We start from the raw sequence: 8,778 nt of genomic DNA, 5'->3' as shown, positions 1-8,778 counted from the left end.
TAGAAAGAAAAAGAAAGAAAGATTAGTTAGAAAGAAAAAGAAAGAAAGATTAGTTAAAAAAGAAAGAAAGAAAGAAAAAGATTAGGTAGAAAGAAAGAATGAAAGAAAAAAGAAAGAAAGATTAGGTAGAAAGAAAGAAAGAAAGATTAGTTAAAAAAAGAAAGAAAGAAAGATTAGTTAAAAAAAGAAAGAAAGAAAGATTAGGTAGAAAGAAAGAATGAAAGAAAAAAGAAAGAAAGAAAGAAAGATTAGGTAGAAAGAAAGAAAGAAAGAAAGAAAGAAAGAAAGAAAGAAAGAAAGATGGATTAGTTAAAAAGAAAGAAAAATAGATTAGTTAGAAAGAAAGAACAATTGATTATTTAGAAAGAAAGAAAGAAAGAAAGAAAGAAAGATGGATTAGTTAGAAAGAAAGAAAGATGGATTAGTTAGAAAGAAATATGGATTAGTTAGAAAGAAAGATAGATTAGCTAGAATGATAGAAATAATGAACGGTGGATTAGATGGTTAGAAAGAAAGAAAGATGGATTAGTAAGAAAGAAAGATGGATTAGTTAGAAAGAAAGAAAGAAAGAAAGAAAGAAAGAAAGATGGATTAGTTTGTTAGAAAGAAAGAATGAAAGAAAGAAAGAAAGATATATTAGTTTCGAAAGAAAGAAATATGGATTAGTTAGTTAAAAAGAAAGAAAGATGGATTAGTTAGAAAGAAAGATAGATTAGATAGAAATATAGAATAGTTAGAAAGAAAGAAAGATTAGTTAGAATGAAAGAAAGAAAGATATATTAGTTTCGAAAGAAAGAAAGATGGATTAGTTAGTTAAAAAGAAAGAAAGATGGATTAGTTAGAAAGAAAGATAGATTAGAAAGAAATATAGATTAGTTATAAAGAAAGAAAGATAGATTAGTTAGAATGAAAGAATAAAATATATATTAGTTAGAAAGAAAGATAGATTAGATAGAAAGATAGATTAGTTATAAAGAAAGAAAGATGGATTGGTTAGTTATAAAGAAAGAAAGATGGATTAGTTAGAAAGAAAGAAAGATGGATTAGTTAAAAAGAAAGAAAGAAAGAAAGAAAGAAAGAAAGAAAGATATATTAGTTTCGAAAGAAAGAAAGATGGATTAGTTAGTTAAAAAGAAAGAAAGATGGATTAGTTAGAAAGAAAGATAGATTAGAAAGAAATATAGATTAGTTAGAAAGAAAGAAAGATAGATTAGTTAGAATGAAAGAATAAAATATATATTAGTTAGAAAGAAAGAGATTACATAGAAAGATAGATTAGTTAGAAAGAAAGAAAGAAAAATAGATTAGTTAGAATGAAAGAAAGAAAAATATATTAGTTAGAAAGAAAGAAAGAAAGAAAGATATATTAGAAAGAAAGAAAGATGGATTAGTTAGTTAAAAAGAAAGAAAGATGGATTAGTTAGAAAGAAAGATAGATTAGATAGAAAGATAGATTAGTTAGAAAGAAAGAAAGATAGATTAGTTAGAATGAAAGAAAGAAAGAAAGATAGATTAGTTAGTAAGGAAGAAAGAAAGATTAGAAAGATAGATTAGATAGAAAGATAGATTAGATAGAAAAATAGATTAGTTAGAATGAAAGAAAGATATATTAGTTAGTTAAAAAGAAAGAAAGATGGATTAGTTAGAAAGAAAGATAGATTAGATAGAAATATAGATTAGTTAGAAAGAAAGAAAGATAAATTAGAATGAAAGAAAGAATGATATATTAGTTAGAAAGAAAGAAAGATAGATTAGATAGAAAGATAGATTAGTTAGAAAGAAAGAAAGATTAGTTAGAATGAAAGAAAGAAAGATATATTAGTTAGAAAGAAAGAAAGATTAGTTAGTTAAAAAGAAAGATAGATTAGTTAGAACGAAAGATAGATTAGATAGAAGGATAAATAGATAGATTAGTTAGAAAGACAGATAGATAGATAGATAGATAGATAGATAGATAGATAGATAGATAGAAAGAAGGAAAGATAGATTTGTTAGAAAGAAAGAGATTACATAGAAAGATAGATTAGTTAGAAAGAAAAAAAAGAAAAATAGATTAGTTGGAATGAAAGAAAGAAAGATATATTAGTTAGAAAGAAAGAAAGAAAGATATATTAGAAAGAAAGAAAGATGGATTAGTTAGTTAAAAAGAAAGAAAGATGGATTAGTTAGAAAGAAAGATAGATTAGATAGAAAGATAGATTAGTTAGAAAGAAAGAAAGATTAGTTAGAATGAAAGAAATATATATTAGTTAGAAAGAAAGAAAGATTAGTTAGTTAAAAAGAAAGATAGATTAGTTAGAACGAAAGATAGATTAGATAGAAGGATAAATAGATAGATTAGTTAGAAAGATAGATAGATAAGGTTTGAAGATAGATAGATAGATAGATAGATAGATAGATAGATAAGGTTTGAAGATAGATAGATAGATAGATAGATAGATAGATAGATAGATAGATAAGGTTTGAAGATAGATAGATAGATAGATAGATAGATAGATAGATAGATAGATAGATAGATAGATAGATAAGGTTTGAAGATATATATATATATAGATAGATAGATAGATAGATAGATAGATAGATAGATAGATAGATAGATAGATAGATAGATAGATAGATAAAAACAGTTCGAAGATAGATAGATAGATAGATAGATAGATAGATAGATAAAAGTTTATTAGTACACAGAATAGTAGTTTAATTGAGTCTAGGGCTTCAGGGAGTTTAGATTTGAGTTTTTGGGTTATTCACTAATGGGCCACCATAGTCTTGGCTCAATTTGAGCAGTGCGCAATGAAAGTCTATGGGATTTTTATGATTTTTAACATTCATTTTTAAGAAAACTGAAAGTCAAATCAGTCTGAAAAGATATAGCATACCAAGTCAGAACAGTCTGAAGGTCTGACCCGAGTTTGGAGTTTGTAGAGTTAAAGCTCTAGGAGGAGTTAGAATTGTAAATTTAGTCTCAGAAGAATAATAATAAGTTTAAATAGGATTTCAGTAAGTTGGCTTTCTCAAGCCAACTTAATTAATGATGGCATATGTTTTGTATAACGTGCATAAATTCAGACATTTGCCACAGTTTCTTTCAAATCATAGTGCTTTAATGCCAAATATGTCGCTTTTTCCAATGACGAAAAACAACATATAAAACTGTTAATGATGTTTTGTCGTGTTTTATGTTTCTCTAGAAGCAGGGTCAGACGTTATCAGGGGATTGGGGGGCAAAATGCTAGCAGAATAATGCCCCCACTATTCAAGATGTGCTGGAAAAAATGGCCCTAGTATGAGTTATTTTTTATATGATATTTAACAATATTTCCAGAATATTGGCGCGATTGCAAATGTGACAATGACTTTATACAACAGTTCAGTAAACAAAGAGTGAATATTGTAATGTGACATTTTAGACATAATATTGTAAATATTCTCTGTTTTTGCTCTATTTCTCCAATGACAATTGCGTTTCTGATCGATTCCGGGGTTTTTGTGATTCAGTGACCTAGTTGCTTAGTTTCAGAATGAATCTGCCATTTAGAACAATTCAGTTGAACGAATGCTTCTACGACTCGTTCATTAAGACGGTGCTTTGGCGCCACCTACTGGCGGTTTTAATTTCATAATTAAAAATATTATTATCATTTTTTTTATCATTATTAATATTAAAATTATTATATTTAAATCATTAATCTCATAACATTATTTATGCTGTTGCAGTGTACATGCATGGTTAGAAAAAATTTGTTAGAACATAGTTAGAAAAAAAAATGCCCCTGGAAATCAATTTAAGGGGTCAAATATTGGCCATTAATGGGAAAGTTCATTTCTGCCGGTGATATTCCATAAAAAATAAGCAAAGTTAAACATATGACATTTACTATAAAACCAACATAATTAATAGCCTGGTCCTACCAGAATTTTGTACATTTCATTACAGAGAGTCTGGCCACCCTCCATTGACAAGCATTAACTTCCTTGAAGGCGGGTACTCTGTTGAAGATTAAAACTATTGGATCAGCCCAGAGCCACTCTGGATCTGCCATAACCAATCGCTAACATTTGGTCGTGACGCACGACTAGCGCACAACCTTAACATCATCGTTCTCAGCCATTGATTGGACCGGTCGCTGATTGGACCGGTAAAAAATTGGTCGGAGAAAACACGCGAATATTACGCAAACCCAGACGACGTACTGAAGGAAAATAAAAATTGAGCGGAAGTACGTATAAGGGCGGAGCCAGGCTATATAATTAATGCATCACACTTGTGAATTTACCTTTAAATGTTTTATCTTCAACATTTATATTCGTATAATTGTTATTATAATAATAATAATAATTCCAAATTTTGATAATCATAAATACATGCTATAATAAATAATATTATTAATATTACGATATAAATGTATTAGAAGGTAATAATTTCTGTGGGAAAAATGAATAATGTTGAGGCCAATATAATCTCTACTTTTGTTCTGTTTGGTATTGTAACTTGAATTGACCCTTAGCAGGACTTGACTTGACTTGCTTGAAGTGAACCACTGACTTGGTTGGTTTGTGTGTACTGCGACTTCGACTTGCTTGAGACTTGATGGTAGGGACTTGAGAGACTTACTTGTGACTTGAACATGTGTGACTTGCTCCTACCTCTGCCGTTAACTCAGAAGTTTATCTGGAATCATCATCATCGGAAACTACCACGAATCCTCGCGCTGACGACTCGCCAACCGAACACACAATCCATCCGAGCAAGATAGACACTGTTCAGTCTCTGTAAACTGTATTAGTAAATGGAGGCTGGAATAAACAACCAGGAATATTTAATGGAGAAATAGTTATTGGCCGTCTCTGTAGTATAAGTTTACATTCTCGTTTTGACAACCCACAAACTACAGAAACTATTGTAACACATTACAGCATTATTTACACTATATTTTTGTGAAACGATATGACACCAGATGATCGCACGCTCTTCTCACACGTGCTATACTCCTCCTTCCTAGTTCACCGTTGCTCTTTCTTCTTCCCGCCCCCTTCACTTTAATCTAGAGCACTGATTGGACACTCGACATGGACAAGTGAGCACGATTGGCTGAACATTAGAATAATAAAAACCCCATCAATTTAACAAACATAGTACTTATTCACTAGCCTGGAAATCCAGACCTAAATCTAAAAGATTAAGGGTCTGGCATCAACTAATGAAAATCGGCCAGCTCGAGGGGCGGCACCAAGCATGCATTTGAAAATCTCACTGCACGCAATTGGATAACACTACGACCAATCACAACAACAAGCCCCATACGCTTAGCAACCAGCGGAGCTAACTGGTAGATTACACTCTTACCGTATCCGGTCGGCAAAACAGCAAAAACGTCCTTCTTGCAAAGGAAGTATTCGAGCCGTGTCTTCTGTTCCAGTTTTAGATAAAAAGCCAAGTCTAACTCGTTCATTGTAGCGGCCAAAGCCGTTTCAAACAACTGGTGTTCATCCATAGCCATCTTGCAATGTTTACTAATGACTTCGACCTCACAGCGCTGTCGTCATCTGTTTAGCTCGCCTCTGGCCCGCCTATATCAGATAACCCGATATGATTGGAGCAGCTCAGATCGAGGGGCATATTTAATGAGCATCATTACTCGACACCAGAGTAACTCGCTGAGCAAATTCAACTTGTGCTCTCGCGAGAACTCTGGATTACCAGAGTACTTATTCACAACCATATACATTATAACGTGCACATGAAATAAATATATATAAAATGAAACCTTTTCAATTATTACCCTGGGTTACAGAAGCAAAGAGGAGAGCGCAGACGTGCAGCAGAGGAAATACCAGACACAGCAAGATCACTGATCGTGATGCTCGAAATATAGGAAGAAAAATATAAATATTAAATTGATTGGGGATTTATATGAATGTATCTCTGAAGGAAACTGACACTGGCATTTTCTTTTCCTCTGTATAAAGTCGTGTTTATAAGCGCAGCTGCTTTTTTACAGCAGTACACAAAGAAACGCTTCTATTCCATGAGCGCCACCTGCTGTCAGAGAGTGAATATGCATTTTCATTCAGTCCGTCTGTTTTTGTTTTGTTGCTGGTGTCTTATGTAACAATTTGACAAAACTAAAGTCAGACCATTCTGTATTTGCTCTAAGTCTTGAAATTACGCAATCTAATTTAAATAAAAAACAACGGCTCATACTTTTTTCAAGGCCAGTTATTTTTTAACAGTTAGGACTGTTATAGAGCAAATTAACAACAAATACATTTACTTAAAGAAGAAGAAGAAAAAAAAAAGGCAGCTGGTATCGGAATTGCCATGAAAAATCTATAGGTAGATCTAGCCTTTCATCAAGGCCGAGTTCAGGGATCTTGGGCTTGAAAGGGTTGGTGACCACTGCGTGAAGCAACACTTAGGCTACTGTATTTGCACCAGTGGTGGGCCGTCAGGGCCAACAAGGCCTTCTCTGCTGGCCTAAACACTATCAGAATCACTGACTTGCACTTTAATATATTTTTTCCATGAATGAGTATTAAATTATTCCCAATAGTCCATTCTCTAAATTTCATAGCTTTTCTCTTGGTTGCGCTGCTTCCAGTAGTGTATGTTTATGTTAGAGTTTTTATCCAATCATATTTCAGCCATCATGTGTTGCCAGGGTCAAATAAATCTGCCTTGAGGCCTTCAGAATCGTTGTTGGAGACACCTCTCGCTGCAGACTGTAGCGCGGTGACGTCACGTATGTACATCACGTATGTGTTACCACGCATGTGCAAAGTCTGTTTATAATACACACGTGCGCACGCACAGTTCATTTCAATCACTTCCGGCGATGGATTCGATGGCAGTAAGTCAATAAGCATTAGGCTTGTTTGAGATGAGCAAAATCTGCGCAGAACCGATCACCGGTGATCAGCGCGAGATGCATGCCGGTTAGAAATGTGTCCGAGTGCAGGGCCGCCTTGCTCTGATGTCATGCTGACGTATGTCAAAAATCTCTCGCGATTGCAAGGCGCACCTGTCGGATTCTGCAGTCGAGCGCAGTTGCTCTCCACCGACTGCGCTGATCAAAAGCATGATGGGAAACGACTTGCTGACCACACAGCTTAATGCTCATTGGTTTTAAACAACTGTGATGTATTGTTCTCTTTTAAAATGTTTGATTCTAATATCATGTTTTATGTGTATATGTTATGTGTGAATATTCCCAAACTATCAGACAGTGCGATCTCTTTTATGCAATTTAATTTTTATAAAAAATAAAATAAAAAATAAAAACATGTGTCTGTATTAAAGAAATTTTTTTTTTATAAACATGTATTTGGAATGGAATTAAATAACAAGTACTTTGGGTGTCTTGTTCATTTTATTTATTTTCATATAAAAGCAACAGAACTTGAATTACATCCAGTTTATTAGCAACACTGTGCACGAGCGTGAATCCCGCGATATCCATCTTTGATCTCGCAGGTGTCTGATCCACTGCGTGAAGAGAGATCTATCCGTCTTGCCTGCGCTTTTTTCACTCCTCCTCTCACTGCAGCCGCCTACTCTCGCATACATTTCAGGCGAGGCAAGGCGCATATCTCAAACAAGCCTATTATTTATGCTTTTAGACATTGATGTAAGTTGCACTTTTTGCTCTTTGCACTTGGAAACAGAACCCACATTTTCTGGCATTGTAGTCATGTGAAAAAGTTATGGTATGAGGAGTCTATGTTTATTAAGGAAAAGGTATTCTTTAATTTTGTTTTGCATTTTGAAAATGTAATTTTTGGATATTCAAAGTATGATAACAGTGTGATTAAGGAGGCTTTTGTATATACATACATTTTATGTTTGCTCCCCTGGCTCTAAAATGTATGTTGTATGTAAAATGTTTTGTTGTTTAAAGCAATTTAAAATATATATATTTATGCTGTTTTAACAACTGTGCTTTTGTCTTAACGGCTTTTAATTGTAAGAGATGCCATAGAGCGCGTCATAAATGTTTAATATTTTAAAAAAAGTTATGACATGTTTTATGATAGGCCTATATGTTAGCCTTCAAAATGACAGGGTTTCAGCGAATCTTAAAATGATATGTAAAAGTCTTAATTCGCCTTTAAACAAATTAAGGCTTGAAAGATGTCTTCAAATAGAGCAGAAAGACTTAAATGAATGAAGTCATGTAGTTGATTGTTGCATGCATTGCAAAAGAAATGTTGTTCCTCAGTATCAGATCGTACTGTAAAAGTTACATTCCGGAATGTATTGTATGTACTGTAAGTTATGTTAAATAAATTTGTGGTAAAATGAATTAAAAAGTTATGGAGTTAAACATTGTATTTTGCTTTCACTGACATGCAAGATTTTCAGGGACGTTGTCAGCAAGCCCAAATTCAGAGAAGAGGCCCACTTTGTATACAGTATGGCTGGACAGTAAGTTCTTTAAATCTAAGTTGTGAGCACTGTAAAATGTACTTGAGAAAGTCTGTCTTTCTGTCCATCCATTTCTATCTGTCTGTCTGTGTTATCTATCTATCTATCTATCTATCTATCTATCTATCTATCTATCTATCTATCTATCTATCTATCTATCTATCCATCCATCTATCCATCTATCCATCTATCTATCTATCTATCTGTCTATCCATCTATCTGCCTATCTGTCATTGTCTATCTGTCTGTGTCTGATAGACTGTATTGCCTTGAACTTTATTACTTTGAACTTCAAACTGAAAACCTTCAAACTTCAAGCTTTTAAAACTATTTCAAACTATCAGACTTGACTT

Source organism: Rutilus rutilus (genome assembly GCF_951802725.1).
Source record: "Rutilus rutilus genome assembly, chromosome: 14".
Classification (NCBI taxonomy): Eukaryota; Metazoa; Chordata; class Actinopteri; order Cypriniformes; family Leuciscidae; genus Rutilus; species Rutilus rutilus.
The sequence above is the reverse complement of the archived record's forward strand: the minus strand, read 5'-3'. Positions refer to the sequence as shown.